General features: G+C 37.2%; 1 pseudogene; it reads left to right on the top strand.

The window, feature by feature from the left end:
• Nucleotides 1-13,938: 13,938 nt before the first annotated feature.
• Nucleotides 13,939-15,300, top strand: LOC124506566 (histone-binding protein RBBP4-like; annotated as a pseudogene).
• The last annotated feature ends 3,785 nt before the right edge of the window (nt 15,301-19,085 follow it).

Below are 19,085 nucleotides of genomic sequence, written 5' to 3'. Positions count from 1 at the left end.
GTTAAGCTGTCAATCGTTTCTAAGTTTATCTATACTTTTAGTGCAATCCAGTCAAAATTCCAGCATGTTTTTTTTTTTAATTTATTTATTTTTAGAGAGAGAACACATGCATGCACAAGTTGGGGAGGGGAAGAGGGAGAGAGAGAGAGAGAGAGAGACAGAGAGAGAGAGAGAGAGAATACCAAGCACATTCTGCACTTGGAAATGTAAATTATGTAGATGAGCCAAAGTTAAATAAGAAATTTTATAGAGGATTTACATTACCTACTGCCCAGATTTACAATATTGTTAATTCATTAAGATAGTGTGGTATTATTATAAGGATCGATGTACCCAGAAATATATTATTATATAATGACATGTATCATTATTATATTAGAATATCTATTATATAGGCTATATGTTTCCTTTTAACATGAAGAATTACACTGACGGACTGATTTTAAAATATGAAACCCACCTTGCATTTCTTGAATCAGTCCTATTTGCTGGTGAAACACAGTTGCTTCTTGAACAACACAGGTTTGAATTGCGTGGATCCACTTACATGTGGATTTTTTTTTTTGATAAATACAGTACAGGGCTGTATGTGTCATTTTTCTTATTTTCTTAATAATATTTTCTTTTATATAGCTTACTTTATTTTAAGAATAAAGTATATAATACGTATAACATACAAAATATGTGTTAATTGACTGCTTACATTGCTGGTAAGGCTTCCAGTCAAGAGTAGTCTATTAGTAGTTAAGTTTTGGGGAGTCAAAGTTATACGTGGATTTTCAACTGCGTGGCGGTTGGCACCCCTAATCTCTGCAGTTGTTCAAGGTTCAAATGTATCATCATTTTTATGCATGGTTGCCTCTGATTTATATTCACCTGTATGATTTTGAGACAAATCGATCCCTGATTTTATATCCTTAAAAATGTCCTTAGTTGTCATTTTTTCTTTAAAATCAAGGTTAGAACAATAAAATTGGCAAAAGCCTCCCCATTTTTAAAAAAGTTATCTGGAAGAAATTGTGTAAGATTGGTTACATTTTTTTTCTATAAAAGTTTAGAATTGTGATTCACATGGAAGATGTGTTGGTGATTGATGTGCTTTTGTGTGTGTGCATGTATGTGTGTGTGTGTGAAGATTTTAAATTATTGATTACATTTTTTAATAAATGTATTACAATTAAGACACACTCTGTTTATTCTTGTATCAATAATAGTAAATTGTGTTTCTGTCTAGAAATTAGTTCATTTAATCTAAATTTTCATATTTATTGGCATAAACTGTTTCATAGGATCCTCTTATGGTTCCAATGTCTTTGGAATCTATAGTGTGATTCCCTTTCTCATTTCTGATATTTACAATTCAGGCTTTTTTGTTGTTGTTAGTTTTCTTGATTTGGCTTGCCTGAGGTTTATGAATTCTGTCGCTCTCTTCAAATAACCAATTTTTGGCTTTGTTGATTCTCTCTAATATGCTTTGTTTCCTCTTTGTTTTCATTTCTATTATTATCTCTATAGCTTGCTTTCTTGTGTGTAAACTTTTCTTCTTATTTTTCTGTACATTTTCATGAATTTTGTTATTGTGCTTCAGAGAACACTTTGATTGTACCTGATACTATTGCTTTGTAAATCTTATAATTTCTCTTTTTGGATATTTGTTGAATGGTTTTGTCTCTTTTGCATTTAATTTAAAAAAATTGCCTGCATATGTATAGTGAAGCTTTATCTGTTTGATAATTTCACTGTTAAGTGCGTCCTAAGTCAGGCAGAGAAAGACAGATACCATATGTTTTCACTCATATGTGGATCCTGAGAAACTTCACAGAAGACCATGGGGGAGGGGAAGGAAAGAAAAAAAGGTTAGAGAGGGAGGGAGGCAAACCATAAGAGACTCTTAAATACTGAGAACAAACTGAGGGTTGATGGGGGGTGGGGGAGAGGGGAAAGTGGGTGATGGGCATTGAGGGTGGCACCTGTTGGGAGGAGCACTGGGTGTTGTATGGAAACCAATTTGACAATAAATTATTTAAAAAATTAAAAAAATAAATCTAATGTTTTATTTAAAAAGAAGTCTGTCCTTTGACCTTAGGTCAGGGAATTTTTCTTTATTTTCTTTATTTTTTCTCAATATTTTCTTATGTATTTTTTAATCTGCTTGATAGATTTCTCTTATCTTCTCTTATTTCTGATTTTCTCTTATTTTTCCTATATGAACTTGTTCCATATATTTAAAATGTTTATTTGGAAGAATTTCTAGAACTTTTATTCTAGTTTTTCAATTCACTCTCCTGCTATCTCTAACCTGAATCCATTGTAATTAATACAGTGATTGCGATTTTAATCCACCTCATGTCTGCATGGGTTTTTTTTTTCTCTTTTTCTTTCTTTTCTTTTTCTTTTTGTGGTTGTTTTATTTTTCATAAAATGAATTTACTATGGAATTTTGCAGTTTTGCTAATAATTCAAATGAGATATATCCTAGTTCCTCCCCACCCCGACCCTTAAATTTAAATAGCATCCTTAAATTTTTTTGCAAAGGTTTTAAGATTATGTCTGGATTTGTCCATCTTTCTACTAAACAATGCAAATAACAAGCGTGGTCTATAAACGATGGGTTAGTTATACCATATTCATAGCTTGATTTTGGCATTAAAAATGATGCAAAAAAACCCCATGAAATTTCATCATTGTATGTTGTTTAATTAACCTGTAGAATGACATACCAATTTCTTTCATTTAGGTAGAAAAAAATGTGGAAAATTGAGATATACTTGAACTGGAATCATGAATGGATCATGCTGATGAAAATCTGAGAAATATATCCTAAGAAGAAAGTTTGAAAGAACTGGTAAAATATAAAAATGTCTTCAAGAATCTCAAGGCTGCCAGGAAAATGATTAAATCTACTATTTTCGTATAGCCCTAAGAAATAGAAATTCGGATGGTGCAATCCAAAAAGTAATATTTTTAAAATTCAGAGCATGCCAAACGAGAAAAGTTTGGTCAGGAGAAGCTGCGCAAATAAAAGAGATACGTAGAAGAACCCAAACATGGAGCTCAAGGACATAGGAACTAACACCCAGATGACCATCAGTATTCCTTCTAATCAAGAGCTTCTGTGAAACTTCTTACATTCCCCCTTTCAATCCCAGTTTCTACTGCAAGACCAAATTTGGTCTGATGGGACAAATGGATCTGACATGGACAAGCATGGCTAAGATACTTTGGGATACAAGAGAAACGTTTTGTTTCTTCAAAATATATGATGATTAAAATACACTTTGCATGCTTTCATAACTGGTGAAGAGACCATATAAAACCTGCACGTGAATGTTTCAAAAACTTTATTTGTAATATTCAAAAACCGGAAGGAACCAAGTTGTCCATGAATATGTACATGGATAAACAAACTGGTGCATTCATATAATGGAATATTGTTCAGAAATAAAAAGAAACGAGCTATCAAGCTATAAAAGGACAAGGATGAATCTTAAAAGCATGCTGTTAAGCAAAAGTCAATCTGAAAAGGCTACGTATTTTATGATTCTGTATATATGACATTCTGGAAAAGACAAAACTATTGAGATAGGAAAGTGGTTGCCAGAGGGTTAGGGGCAAGGAGTACTGAGGGATGAACAGGTGGGGCACAGAGGATTTTTAGGACAGTGAAGCTAGTCTGTATGATACAGAAATGACAGACACCTGTCATTAAACATGGGTCAAAACTCAGAGAATATAAAACACAAAGAGTGAACCATATGTAAACTATGGACTTTAGTAAACACTGTATCTATATTGGTTCATCAATTGTGACAAATATAGATGGTCCTACTAGAGAAAACTGTGGAAGACAGGGGAGGCAGTATATCAGAACTATCTGTACTTTCTGTTCTATTTTTCTGTAAACCTAAATTTTTTCTTTAAAAAAATGACATCTACTAGTTAAAAAATGTGTGTAACTACTTGTACACTTTCATAACTGATGGAAGAACCTTCATTTTTTATTTTTTTTAAAGAATTTTTTAAATTTTTTTTAATGTTTGTTTATTTTTGAGACAGAGAGACAGAGCATGAATGGGGGAGGGTCAGAGAGAGAGGGAGACACAGAATCCGAAGCAGGCTCCAGGCTCTGAGCCGTCAGCACAGAGCCCAATGCGGGGCTCGAACTCACAGACTGTGAGATCATGACCTGAGCTGAAGTCGGATGCTTAACCGACTGAGCCACCCAGGCACCCCTGGAAGAACCTTTAAAAACAACACAATAAAAGTGATCAATGCAATATTAAATGGAGATTTTTCTTCAAAAAAAAAAATGAAAAGCTAAAATACTCTATATCCTGAATGCTTTTTATTTTTCTTTCTTGAATTAAAACTCCCAGGATAAATTTTACTGATGATGAGTGCTGATACCTTAGGGTTCAATCTCCTTTTGTTTTATGCTCTGCCATATTTGGCATAGCTAGCTAGGATTATTTGCTTTTTTATTGAGATGTGTTATTTGGTTGATGTTATCACTTTTTTAAAAAAAAAATACTAGGCTCCAGGGCATTTCTTGTTTTCTCTACAATTTAAATTTCATTCTTATGTGGGAAACTCTTAATTGATGTAATCTATATCTAGTCTCGTATAATATGTATATATGCTATACATTGGCAAGTATCATTGTGTATTTATGCACACACATACTGGCTCTAGAATCAGCCATGAATTACTTAGGAACTTCACTACTGCCTAAGAGATGTTGTGTGGGCTTTGGAAAATATTTTCAACTGTGCATTTGAGTCTCCCTGAGGCATGTCTTTTTAAATGCTTGGAATCTGTTTCTCTGCCTCTGGTTATTTCATATGTGGCGGTAGTGACTGGGAATAATTCATTCTTTAAAATGATACAATATAATTGGAAGAAGTACGCAGCTGGCAAATTGTTGCTCTTGACTATCTGCTTTGGTGGCCAAAGCAGATACATTATTTTTAACCTGTGTCATTTTCTGTTCCTGTCTCACAGGTCTGGATCCTCATGAGTTTTTGAATTCAAATCAGCCCAAGTCAAGATTCAAACCTAAAATCTCTGTTTCCTTAGAAACCTAAAGGCCACTTTCTGCTACCATGGAGGCTTGAAGCTTTTGGCATCAGTGCATTGTGCCTAATTCTTAGGCCCGGGCTTAAAATACTTGCATAAGTCTCACTTTTGAGGATGGGTGAGGCACAGTAGTCCTTTGAATCTCAACTGCCTAGAATGGTCTCAGTTCTTAATACAAACGAGGGACTCACTAAATTTTCTCTATATTTTATAGCTTTCATTAATTGAAAGTATTCAGAAACATCAGTAGAAAATTGTCTTTAATATATGATTTGTCACTTTATTTTTTTTAATGTTTATTTATTGAAAGAGAGAGGGGCAGAGAGAGAGGGGGGAGAGAGAAAATCCCAAGCAGGCTCCATGCTGTCAGTGCAGAGCCTGACATGGGGCTTGATCTCATGAACTGTGAGATCGTGACCTGAGCCGAAATCAAGAGTAGAACGGAAAACCAGCTGAGCCACCCAGGCACCCCTGTGCTCACTTTCAATAATCTTTTTACATAATTTTAATATGGTCCCCATTTTTCTAATTCTTTCCTTCTCAAGCTGGTTCTAAAAATCCATTTATCCCCCATGTGTTTTGCAGAGAAAGCAGTAGTTGTCTTTCTTATGTGCCATGATGGGCCTTATCTCAATGCTCCCCATTTCACACCTGTACATCCTCAAACCTCCCAACACAATTCTGTTAATTGCTTAAGGTTTTCAGTCACATCCTTCAGCGTATTTTCATTATTTCCCCCATTTTGGTGTTTACCACTGACCCCATTAGGAGGGTCCAAACTTCCTGGTTGTAATAAGGGTGGGAATATGTTATTAAATAGTAGGCAACTGTGATTTCTCAGATCCTAAGGCAGGAAGACAAAGTATTTCTACACTTTCCAAGCCTTTGTTGTTCCCAGGTTGCACTTACTCCCTAATGCAAGGGTGACGATGGAGAGAACCAACTCCTGATATATCACTGGCCTGAATTAGCTGGAGAGGTTTTTACCCAATCTGCACTTATTTCAAGCATAAAGGCTCAAAATATTTCTTTGTGTTTGCATATTTATAAAGGAAATTCTTTTTTCTCTATCTCGTCCTCTCAAACTCCTCACCAGATACCTCTCAGGGCAGGACTAGGCAGTCACCTGTGACTCTGCCTCTAATTATTGTTTACTTCATTGTCAAAGTTAAAGCCAATAACACTGTCATTGATTCAAGATGGAGATTCTAGTGCCAGAATGACTGTGAGTGGCAGAGCTGAGTGTCAGCCCTTTATTGAGGCATTGACTCTATTTTCCTTAAACTACACGGTATCAGTACTTTTGGAGTAAAAAAAAGATAATCATCACAACATTCCACAGTTCTGTGCTCTCTTTTTCTCTCTCTTATGAAGTTTCTCTTGAATTTATACATTTTTAATACATATTTTCTTTCAATAACCTTGATTGCTGATTTCCCTTCTGAATGTTCCAGTTTAAAAAGCATTTCACTTTTGTTTCATAAAATTTATATAATTTTGCTAGTTATCAGTGAAGTTTTTTTTTCACATTTTTAGGTGGTTAGCACTTATATATAAGGATTGATATTTTTCTTTCTTTGGTTATCTTGAATACATGCATTGATATATGTCATATATTAATACACAAATTGATATTCATGCATGTATATATGTATTTCATACACATCAATTGATTTTATATATATACACATACATTCATTTGTATATTTTGTATGAATATATACGTATATGTATCTCAATCAATTTTCAAGCTCATTGACGGAGAGTATTTGCATTTTATCTTTAAAACTAAAAAAATGTTTATTTTTGAGAGAGAGACTGCACACACGGAGGAGGGGCAGAGAGAGAGGAGGACAGTGGACCTGAAGTGGCTCTCTGCTGACAGCAGTGAGCCTGATGTGGGGCTCGAACCCACGGAGCGCGAGATCATGACCTACGCTGAAATCAGAAGCTCAACCAACTGAGCTGCCCGGGTGCCGCAGTATTTGTATTTTAAAGACTTCTGTCTATAATTACATTACCATTTATGTTATTCTTGCATAATTTTTTTTTCAGGTAGTTCATATTTTATTTTTCATCTGCTTTTATTTTAAGGACTAGCTCTATGGTTTCATTTATTATTATTATTTCATATTTTCTTTTTGTTTTTTAAATTTTATTTTGAATGTTTAGCCAAGTTATTTTTAGCACTCTGTGGTAATATTCTGGACACTTCTATCCTGTACTAACAATACTCTGCTAATTTATTTTCTTTTTTTTTTAAGTTTTTTTTTAATGTTTATTTATTTTTCAGACAGAGAGAAACAGAACATGAACGGGGGCAGGGTCAGAGAGAGGGAGACACAGAATCTGAAACAGGCTCCAGGCTCTGAGCAGTCAGCACAGAGCCTGACGTGGGGCTCGAACTCGCGACCACAAGATCATGACCTGAGCCGAAGCCGGACGCCTAACCGACTGAGGCACCCAGGCGCCCCTGCTAATTTATTTTCTAGTAAGTGTAACAAAGAATATATTTTCCCTCTAAATGCTATAGATGGCATGTACAGAGTACTCTCGATTGTATTCATTTAAAGAAAATCTCTAACTTTAGTTTTCGTTTCCTTTATAATCCAAGTTATTTAGAAGACATACTATGTATATTTAATTTCTAAGTTAAATATTATTAATATTTAATAATAATGGTTAATGTGGTTATTAATAAATAGTAATAATACGGTTATTTTGACTATTCTGTTAATTCCATGTTATTTTGTATTGTTTTTACATAATTTCCTACTTGCTTCTTTGTGTGAGCTTTCTTTATCACTTACTACATAAATCTATTTGTATTTAAGTTTTTCTTGACTATCTTGGGGTACCTGGGGGGCTCAGTTGGTTAATAGCTGACTCTTGATTTTGGCTCAGGTCATGATCTCATGGTTCGTGGGACTGAGCTCCAGGTAGGGCTCTGCGGTAACAGCATGGAGCCTCCTTGGGATTCTCTCTCTCTTACTCTCAAAAATAAATAAGCTTAATTTTTTTTTTCTTCAGTACCTGAGCATATTCTATTTTTATTGGATAAAAGGCTCCCAAATAAAGATATATGTCTTTTAAAAAAACTTGTATTCAATGTATTTATTATATGTCGACAACTATTATAACTGTCATAATTCTCACCTTATAATTACGGTTGTACCATAAAATTTGTATTAACTATTAATTTCTATTTTAACTGTTTTTCCTATAATTATTTAGCAAGATGTCTTTTTAAATAGGATACCTTGTTAATAGGGAGTATGTGAAATTAATGCTCACCTTTTTAGTATCTAGTGTTGGAAATAGAAGTCACTTTCAACCATATTTTTATTCCGGGAAACAGTCATTTGTGTGTTCTCCTATGCATTTCAAATGTAGAATAGCGAATATCAAAATGTTTTGTTAGTATATTTTATTTTCCTACACAGCATATTGGCCAAAACTACCTCAGTCTTTGTTATTCTGCAAGTTTTTCTGTGGGAAACCTGAACAAACTTAAAAAAGCTGGATTCCCGTAACCACCTGTGAAGTCCAAGGTCCAAGGTGAGGAAGACTATTGCAATGGAAAAGTGGCCCTGTCCAGCCAGTTTCCAGGGGTGGGGAAAGCCAGAGAAGGTTCCGGAATAATAGTTTCTCGAGGAAAGAAAGATGGGTGGAAGGTGGTGATCCAGCTTTAAGACAAGTGTTATATACAATAGGTGACAACAGTGTGGTGAGCATGACACAGGACATCTGACCAAGGCTGGGGTGTGGGGTGAGGGGATCTTTTCTTGAAGAGTTGAAGTTTAATGGGGTGCCTGGGTGGTTCAGTTGGTTAAGCATCCAGCTTCAGCTCAGGTCATGATCTCATGGTCTGTAAGTTCGAGCCCCACATCAGGCTCTGTGTTGATAGCCTGAAGCCTGCTTCAGATTCATGTCTCCCTCTCTCTACCCCTCCCCGGCTTGCACTCTGTCTCTCTCTCTCAAAAAGAAATAAACATCAAAAAAAAGTTGAAGTTTGAAGGACAAGTCCCATTTAACTGTCAATTCTTTTTCTAGCACCACAGTGTCAGAATGAATGTGGACTTGTTATAAGTACATAAAAAATGTTGAGCAATTGGAACAGCCATGTGACTCAATTAGTTAAGTGTCCAGCTCTTGATTTCTGCTCACGTCATAATCTCACCCACAGTTCATGAGCCTGAGCCCCACATCAGGCTCTTTACTGACAGTGAGGAACCTGCTTAGGAATCTCTCTCCCTCTCTCTCTGACCCTCCCCCACGTGTACATGCTCTCTCTCTCTCTCTCAAGATAAATAAATAAACATTAAAAAAATTGAGCAACATGTAATGATGATAACAATACAATAAATACAACTGATGTCAAAAGAAAGATGTCATATCTCTTATGGTAGAAATAAAAGCAGTCTTAAAACCTGCTTGTGAGGTGATGTAGCCAGGACCTGGGGAAATACCAGAAGCGAATTGAACCTGGGGATTTAATACCTATGAGGCTGGGAGAGATGTGCCCATTGGACCTTTGAAATGGGCAGAGAAGCTTGAAGGAAGGCGGAATAAATAAAAGGCAAAGTGACAAAGACGTTGATTCTGTCCTGGGATTCTAGGTGGCTCCTGTGAGAGACACTGGCATGAAGTCCTAATCTAAATACGAGCGAGCTGCTGGAATCCTCAAGGTGGTGAAATTATTCTAACCAATGACACAAACAACTGCAAAAGATCACACATGAACGTACACAAGGCACTGAGCAGGAGGAAATTAAAAACCATTCTGTAGGAAATTTGTCAGAATAAAGAGCATATTAGATTCCCATGAGAGGATCAGCATTAGGAAGGAGATCAAAATTAAGAATCCCCCTGATGTGAGTGGCTAGACTCATTTGAAAGGCACAATAAAGTAAATATGTTGAAAGGATTAAATGGATAAAATGAGGATTAGAAAAAAATGGAAACTGTAAGAGGAACAGCCATATTTTAAAAGGAATCAAATGAAACTTTTAGAAGTAAAATTACAGCCCCTGATATGAAAAAACTCAGTGAATGTTAAATAGCAGATTAGGCACATTTAAGGAGAGATTTAATGAGCTGAATGATGGATCGGAGAAAATTATCCATCATGCGGTGCAGAAATGGAAAAAGAAAATACGAGAGGTGAGAGATAGAAAGAAGAGAGTGTGAACGTATCTAAGAATCAATCGACCAGTGTTGTACAAAGCAATCACAGAGAAAACTTTAATATTTAACAGAGTACATAAAAGAAGGCTTGTGTTAGTAAAGATATATCTCATTTCATGGATAAAAGACTCAGTATCTTAAAGATATCATATCTTCTTAAATGCAAATAAATATCTAAATGTGCTTTTCACAGAGCTTAGCAGAGTGATCTTAAATTCAGACAGATTAATAAAAGTCTGATAACAGTCATAAAAATTTTAGAGCAGAGTCAGGTGGGAGGTAAGTGGAGAGAGTTTGCTATACCAGGTAACCAAATATGTTATAAAGCTTTAGAAATTTGAATAGTGTGATATTCCCAGCAGAGTGGATTTGTAGGCAGACAGAACAGAAGAGGGAGTCCAGAAGCAAACCCTTTACTGAAACTTGGTATATAACAAGTTCTCGTTTTTTAAAACAGTAAAGAAACGATCGCATGTTCTGGGGATTGGCAAATTTCGTCTTGCAGGTCCAGGTAGTAACTATCTTAGGTACTATCTCTGTCACAACTACTCAGTGCTGCTTGTTGTACCACAAAAGTTGCAAAATACGTTGTATAAAAGAACAAAAAGGGTGTCTTCCAGTAATATTTTATTTACAAAAATAGGCAGCGGGTCCATGGGCTCAGTTTGTCCATCTTCAATCTGTTTGATAAATTGCTTTCAGGTATTTGACAATTTGATTTGGAAACCTGTGAGATTAGATCCCCACCTTGCCCTGTATACCGAGCAAAAGGACTAGTGCTCTCAATATGAAAAGGAAACCTTTAGAATACTTAGAGAAAAATATAGGAGAATATCATGGTGAGATAAGGTTTCGTGAACAGTGAACAACCACAAAAAATAAAATATACCATGTGGGTAAATTTGACATTGTATTTTTAAAAATTCCCCATGTCTAAAAAGACTTTGCTAACTGAACTAAGTTTTAAAATAGGCTATAATGGGGCACTTGGGTGGCTCAGTCGGTTAAGCATCCGACTTTGGCTCAGGTCACATGATCTCACAGTTTGTGGGTTGCAGCCCCGCATTGGGCTCTGTGCTGACAGCTCAGGGCCTGAAGCCTGCTTCAGATTCTGTGTCTTTCTCTGTGCACTTCCCCTACTCATGCTCTGCCTCTCTCTCCTTCAAAAATAAATAAGCATCAAAAAAAATTAAAAAAAATTGTCTACACTTTGGGAGATGATATTTGCAGCATACTGAATGAGCTCAGGATTAGTTTGAAGAATGTTGATAAAATGCATGTATGTGATCGATAGGACAGACTAACCAAAAAGAAAAATCAAATGGGCAAATGATATCTAGAGTCAATTTAAGAAGAAGAAATTCAAATGACTAATACCCATATGAAAAGAAACTTAATCTTTAGTAATCAGATAAGGACAATTTATAGTGTTAGATGCGATCTCACAGTCATCAATACTGTGGGTATGAGGAGGTGGAAAGTTAAATATTGCTGCTTTAAGTGGAAGCGCCTACAGCAAAGTTGGAAAGCAATTTGCCAATATCTAGCAATATTGAAGTTGTGCATACAGTAATATCCATCCATGTTCAGTACATATTTGGGAGAAACTCTTACATACATATGCACATGGAGACATATCAGGATATTACCGTGGCATTGTTTATAGTAGCAAAAAAAAGGCAAACAAAAAATAAATATTTCATCAACAGAGGAAAGGTGAATATTTCCAGTGTTAATGAATACATTGTTCTATGCATATTGTTATTTATGAATATCAGAATTATAACATTGAGTGAAAACTCTTTGCAGAATTATAACTATAATGAGATTACTTTTATATAACAATGGAAAGTGAAAAAAAAGCATTGCAATAGATTGATGTGTTAGTCAGAAAGAGGGGGTGGGAAAAGAGAAAATAAAGGGTTAATAAATATATATATGGATTTGTGGACTTGGGTAGATAGGATAACCACGAATTTCAGGACATGGATGCCTCTTGGGAAAGAGAGGAATGGAATTGGAAAGACATTCAAAAGGAACATGAACTGTATCTAAAATATTGTATTTTTTTTAAGTGACAGGTGGCAATGTTGGCAATGATACCTTTATCACGTACGGGTAGTGGGTACCACTGACATCATATCTTCTTTTTGTAATTTTCCTCATGCTTAAATAATTTAATATTTTCTAAACAGGTAAAAGAGAAAAAAAGATATACATGTATCTACACATGTGAATATATGTATATACACACATGCACACACACATATACAGATGAAAACAATGGGGATAAGTGATAGAGGTTGGATTATTCAAGGCTAAAGTGGGCAAAGGAAATAAAGAAGTTGAGAAATTTGAGGGCTGCAGGTATAAGATAAGGCTTAAGACATTAGTAGGCAATAGATCACGCAGAACATTTTTAAGCAACAGAGAATCCCATTGAAGGTTTTTAAATTGAGGTAGGCGAGAAAGAGACGGTTGTAATAAATTCCAATTTAAAAAGATCCTGTAGAATGCAGCAAAGAAAATGCATTGGGAGGTACAGCTGAACAATGTGGGTCCACCACTTAGAGATCTATTTCGGTGGTCCCCAGAAAGAACAGTAGCAGCTTGTAGTAGTTTAAGCTATAATATCAGTAGGACTTGGTGATAAAATAGGGGAAGGAAATGAAAGCATCAAAATGATTCAAGATATTTGGCCTACATTGTGTCATCTTATTAGTTGAGGGATGTAGGAGAAAATGAACATCATGATTTCAGCTTATTTTTATTTTATATTTTTAATATATGAAATTTATTGTCAAATTGGTTTCCATACAACACCCAGTGCTCATCCCAAAAGATGCCCTCTTCAATACCCATCATCCATCCTCCCCTCCCACCCACCCCCCATCAACCCTGTTTGTTCTCAGTTTTTAAGAGTCTCTTATGCTTTGGCTCTCTCCCACTCTAACTTCTCTCTCTCTCTTTTTTTCTTCCCCTCCTCCAGGGGTTCCTGTTAAGTTTCTCAGGATCCACATAAGAGTGAAAACATATGGTATCTGTCTTTCTCTGTATGGCTTATTTCACTTAGCATAACACACCTCACGCCAGTCAGAGTGGCCAAAATGAACAAATCAGGAGACTATAGATGCTGGAGAGGATGTGGAGAAACGGGAACCCTCTTGCACTGTTGGTGGGAATGCAAACTGGTGCAGGTGTTCTGGAAAACAGTATGGAGGTTCCTTAAAAAATTAAAAATAGAACTACCCTATGACCCAGCAGTAGCACTGCTAGGAATTTACCCAAGGAATATAGGAGTGCTGATGCATAGGGGCACTTGTACCCCAATGTTTAGAGGAGCACTCTCAACAATAGCCAAATTATGGAAAGAGCCTAAATGTCCATCAACTGATGAATGGATAAAGAAATTGTGGTTTATATACACAATGGAGTACTACGTGGCAATAAGAAAGAATGAAATATGGCCTTTTGTAGCAATGTGGGTGGAACTGGAGAGTGTGATGCTAAATGAAATAATTTCAGTTTAAATATCTTTAGTTTGGAGGAAACAATAGCGCCAGCATGCAGAACTCGACACCAGGATCCCCACCCCCCGCCCCCCGACGCAGTAGAAGAACATGTGATCAAAGAAGAGTACAAAATATGGATAAAGAACATCCGTTTTCTTCTTTTCTTTACGATTTGGTGATGACTCATGCTCTGGAGTGGCCTAGCCTAATTGCACAGTGACTTTCGGATGAAACCAGACCAGAAGGGAAAGACTTCAGCACTCATCGACTTGTCCTGGGAACACATACATGGGATGAACAAAACCTCCTTGTGATAGCCCGTGTGCAGCTCCCTAACGATGACGTTCAGTTTGATGCTTCCCACTGTGGCAGTGAGAAAGGAGAATTTGGAGGTTTTGACTCAGTTAGTGGAAACCTTGAAATAGAAATTAAGATCAACCATGAAGGAGAAGTAAACAGGCCACCACGATATGCCCCAGGACCCTTGTGTCACTGCAACAAAGACTCCATCCGGTGATGTTCTTCTTTTTGACTATACCAAACATCCTTCCAAACCAGACCCTTCTGGAGAGTGCAACCCAGACTTGCATCTCCATGGACATCAGAAGGAAGGCTATGGACTTTCCTGGAACCCAAATCTCAGTGGGCACTTACTTAGTGATTCAGATGACCATACCATCCTCCTCTGGGACATCAGTACTGTTCTAAAGGAAGGAAAAGTTGTGGATGTGAAGACCATCTTTACAGGGCATACAGCAGTAGTAGAAAATGTTTCCCGGCATCTGCCACCTGAGTCTCTGTTTGGGTCAGTTGCTGATGATCAGAAATTTATGATCTGAGATACTCCTTCAAACAATACTTCCAAAGCAAGCCCCTCAGTTGATGCTCACGCTGCCGAAGTGAACTAACTACCTCTCTTTCAATCCTTATAGTGAGTTCATTCTTTTTTTTTCTAAATAATTTATTTATTTTTAAATTTACATCCAAGTTGGTTAGCATATAGTGCAACAATGATTTCAGGAGTAGATTCCTTAATGCCCCTCACCCATTTGGTCCATGCATCCCTCCACAACCCCTCCAGCAATCCTTTGTTTGTTCCCCATATTTAAGAGTCTCTTACACTTTGATCAGCTGACAAGACTGTTGCCTTGTGGGATTTGAGAAATCTGAAGCTTAAGTTGCATTCCTTTGAATCACATAAGGATGAAATATTCCAAGTTCAGTGGTCACCTCACAAGGAGACTATGTTGGCTTCCGGTGGTACTGATCACAGACTGAATGTCTGGGATTTGAGTAACACTGGAGAGAAACAATCCTCAGAAGATGCAGAGGACAGGCCACCAGAATTCTCTATTCATGGTGGTCACACTGCCAAGATATCTCATTTCTCCTGGAATCCCAACGAAACTTGAGTGATTTGTTCTGTATCAGAAGACAATATCATGCGGGTTTGGCAAATGGCAGAGACATTTATAATGATGACGATCCTGAAGGACACATGGATCCAGAAAGACAGGGGTCCTAGATATATTGGTGCTTCTTGTGATTTTAAACTCCCTCTTTTTTCCCTCTCAACCCTGAGGTTGATTTAACACTGGTTTTGACACACGAACTTTGGCTATCCCTCTATGATAAGTACCATCAACAATGGTATAGCCCAAACAGAGGGTGTTTTCTAAATATTAACTGGGGGATTTGATTCAGTAAATCCATAGACTTATATTTGCATTTTCTCCAGGGGGTGCCTGGGTAGCTCAGTCGGTTAAGCATTTGACTTCAGTCTCAGATTTCATGGATTCAAGTTCCACATTGGTGCTGAGCTGTCAGCTCAGAGCCTGGAGCCTGCTTTGGATTCTGTGTGTGTGTCTCTCTCTCTGCCCCTCCCCTGCTCACCCTATCTCTCTGTCTCTCAAAAATAAATAAACATTACAAAAAAGTAAAAAAAAAATTTTCTTCAGGAATTTACTGGTAACAAAGGTCTGAAGTAGCTACAGAAAGGGGGATACTGTTTGTGGTTATTTTTCTTATTAGGCTGTATCCCCAAGTTTTTCAGACTCCTTTAAGTAAAGGCTAAAGTGAGGAAGGAACAGAGCCAAGTGAAAAGTTAGTCCCTGACCACTAGTTTGGCACCATCTCTATTTTGGGTGACCTGTTTCACCAGCAGGCCTGTCACTCCCCGTGAGTAACTGTGTAAGTGCTTATAATGGAACAAATTGCTTTCCTATGTGAAAAAGAAAATCTTTAGTTTGATGTGAACTTGAGTCACATCAGTGGAAATGTCACATCATTGAGAGCTCAGTCGGTCATTTGGGTTGGAGATTAAGAATTTTGCATATTTTGGTAAATGAAGTCAGGGACTGATATGTTATAATCCACGAGAGCACAGAGTGGGAGGAAAAGTGGCTTTGATTTTCAACCTTGAAGAATCTCAATTTGACATGGTTTGTATGCTGTAAATAGGTCTATAGTAACATGGTGGTGAGGTATGCTGGGTGATGGAAAGTGCTATGCAGTGCTGTGATTGGGTCTCAGTCTTTAGACTCTGGATTGCCAACTCAGCAAGTTTTTCTCAGGGTTTTTTTTTTTTTTTTTTCTTCCCCCTTAGTTGGGACAGGATAACTAGAGTGGCTGGAATTTAGTATTTCCCTTCCACACATTGGATCAAGCTTCAACAATACCCCGGCTGATTAGGCTATAGTTGTCTAGTTTCCCTTAAGTTTGGGCCTTGTTAAGAACAGGATGCTTTGGCTATTTCAGAATGAGTTCTTTTCCCCTCCCCCTGCTGGAAGCCTGAGGACATCTTTCTGTAACATTTTCTGTGGGATTCTGGTTGACCTCCCAGAGGTAAATCTCACAGGGTTGTGGGCTCTCCCCCTACCATAACCGGGTCCCCTGGAGTTTTTAACTCTCAGAGTTGCCCCCACACACTGAAACAGCATCAGTTCATCAATTACAGTGTAGGTTTGGTACTCTGGCATTGGTACCCGTGGAAGTTTTAGCTTGTAAGTCCCTGCCCTCATAAGCCATGACTCCAGGTATTAGCCTGTCTGTCTCTTCAGTCTTGGGGTCAGTGGTTTTCCCTGTGTCCTCCCTCTTTTATGAATCCAAGAAGAGTTGATTTCTCATTGTGTTCAGATTTTTACTTGTTAGGGTGTGGTAGTGGTGGGCAACTTCCAATCTCCTTACATGTGGAACCAGAAGCCCAACAGATATATCTTTAATGTCTCAAAAATCTTTCCATTTTGTGATTTTTCCTTCTATGTATCTTTCTCCTTCTATATACCTATATTACCTTATGGATGCTACATTATGTCAGAAATCTCTGCAGACGCTAATCAATATTTTTATTTGACCATCTGCTTTGTGTTCTGCATTCTTTCTCTTTCCACTGGGTTGAAACGTTTTGTTTATTCATCTTAGTGCTTCTCTGATATGTAGTTAATTTTTTTTCGTGTTCCTGGAGAGTTGTGATGGTTTGTTCATATTTTTTTTTAATTTTTAAAATATTTATTTATTTTTGAGATAGAGACAGACAGAGTGAGAGCAGGGGAGGGGCAGAGAGAGACAGAGACACAGAATCCGAAGCAGGCTCCAGGATTCCGAGCTGTCAGCACAGAGCCTGACATAGGGTTCAAACCCACGAAGGGTGAGATCATGACCTGAGACGAAGTCGGACACTTAACTGACTGAGTCACCCAGGCGCCCCTCATATTTTTCAATGAATGAGTAAATTAGCCATTTTAGGTATTTGGCAAATATTTACTCAGTGGCTGGGACTAGCTATTTTTGCCATGGGCATTTTCACAGGATATAATTTCTACCTCAGTTTCCTACAGGTAAGCGGCTACGCGGGCCAAAATGCAGGTTGTCATTAAGTTACATGTGCAAGGAACTTCCAGGAAAGTAAGAAAATTTCTAATCCTTCAGGTGAGAGGCTTATCCATTGTAGTCATGGGTTGGCTGTCTTCTTGCTTCCAATCTCTTTTTTCTTCTTTCTTTTCTTTTCTTTTCTTTTCTTTTCTTTTCTTTTCTTTTCTTTGTGTGTGTGTGTGTGTGTGTGTGTGTGTGTGTGTGTGTAGTTCTCGTGTTACCTCCTTCTGGGAGCTACTGCTCTTGTATTCTGGTCTCGACAGCAGTATAAAGGGCAATCAGAAGCAGATGTAAGCTTTGGAGTTGCAGCCTGGGGCTCTGGTTCTCAAAGTGTAGTCCAAGGGCATCAGCGTCCCCTGGGAACTTGTTGGAAATGCAGATTCTCAGACCTTGCTCCAAACTTACTAGAAAATCTGAGGGCAGCCTTCAAAATCTGCATTTGAACAATCTTCCAAGTAATTCTAATGCCTAATAAAGTGTGAGAACTACTTTCAAAGGGAAGAGATACGCAGCTAACTCCTTTGTACACTCAGGTGGGAGTTGGGGTCCAGAAGGACCACCGAGATGGCAGGGCCCCTCCACGTGTCTTCAGTCAATTAAATCGACAGCAATCTATTCCCCTGGTCTGTGCTGAACTGAGCTTATCCGTGCATTGTGTTGGGAAAACTGGCTTTTATGTCTAAATCAGCCCTTCTGGTACTTATTCCTGTTTTTGAAGTTTTTCCATGAAATTGTATCCAAATTCATCTGATTCAAACCTCTTCAAATTTCACTATCTCTGATGTGGCCTGCTCTTTTGCAATGTTTTGAAGTTGTCTATCTATCTATCTATCTATCTATCCATAAAATCTGTGTATATGTGTATATATATATGTATGTATATGTATATATATGTATGTATATGTATATATATATACATATATATGTATACGTATGCACACACAATAATGAAGAAAATATGTATAGTAAATAGATGTGTGTGTGTCCATATATATGTATGTGTGTATACGTATTCCCTCTACCTCCTTTATTAGAGAGACCTACGAATTGCACTGTGGAATTGAACCTTGGGATTTGTCCATTCTGCTACTAAATTCTGTGGATTCTTCTTATTCTTTTCCCTCTTCTGTAGTTCTACTGCTGCTATGTTTTAGATCCTTTTTACGTTTCGCTGAAATTATTTCAACAGCTTCCTCAAGTTATCTTCTGACTTCTAAGCCCTGATATATAGAAGAAAAGTAAGAACAATGAGTACCTGGAAAAAAAGAGGAACAGACTTAATGAACCTTTCTAAATCTGTTGCCTCCTTTGTAAAATCGATATAATACAATGTTAGTTATGGGGAACAACACTTGTCATGTAATGAAAAAATCTAGGTAAGCTAAATAATTTTTCACTGTAATAGATAAAGATATTCTGACTGTCCAGAAATAACACTTT

Source organism: Lynx rufus, unplaced genomic scaffold, assembly GCF_022079265.1.
Source record: "Lynx rufus isolate CCGP_SWC_20201006 ecotype Redwood Valley unplaced genomic scaffold, mLynRuf1.p SCAF_11, whole genome shotgun sequence".
Taxonomy (NCBI): Eukaryota; Metazoa; Chordata; class Mammalia; order Carnivora; family Felidae; genus Lynx; species Lynx rufus.
This window is presented reverse-complemented; position numbering and strand designations above follow the sequence as displayed.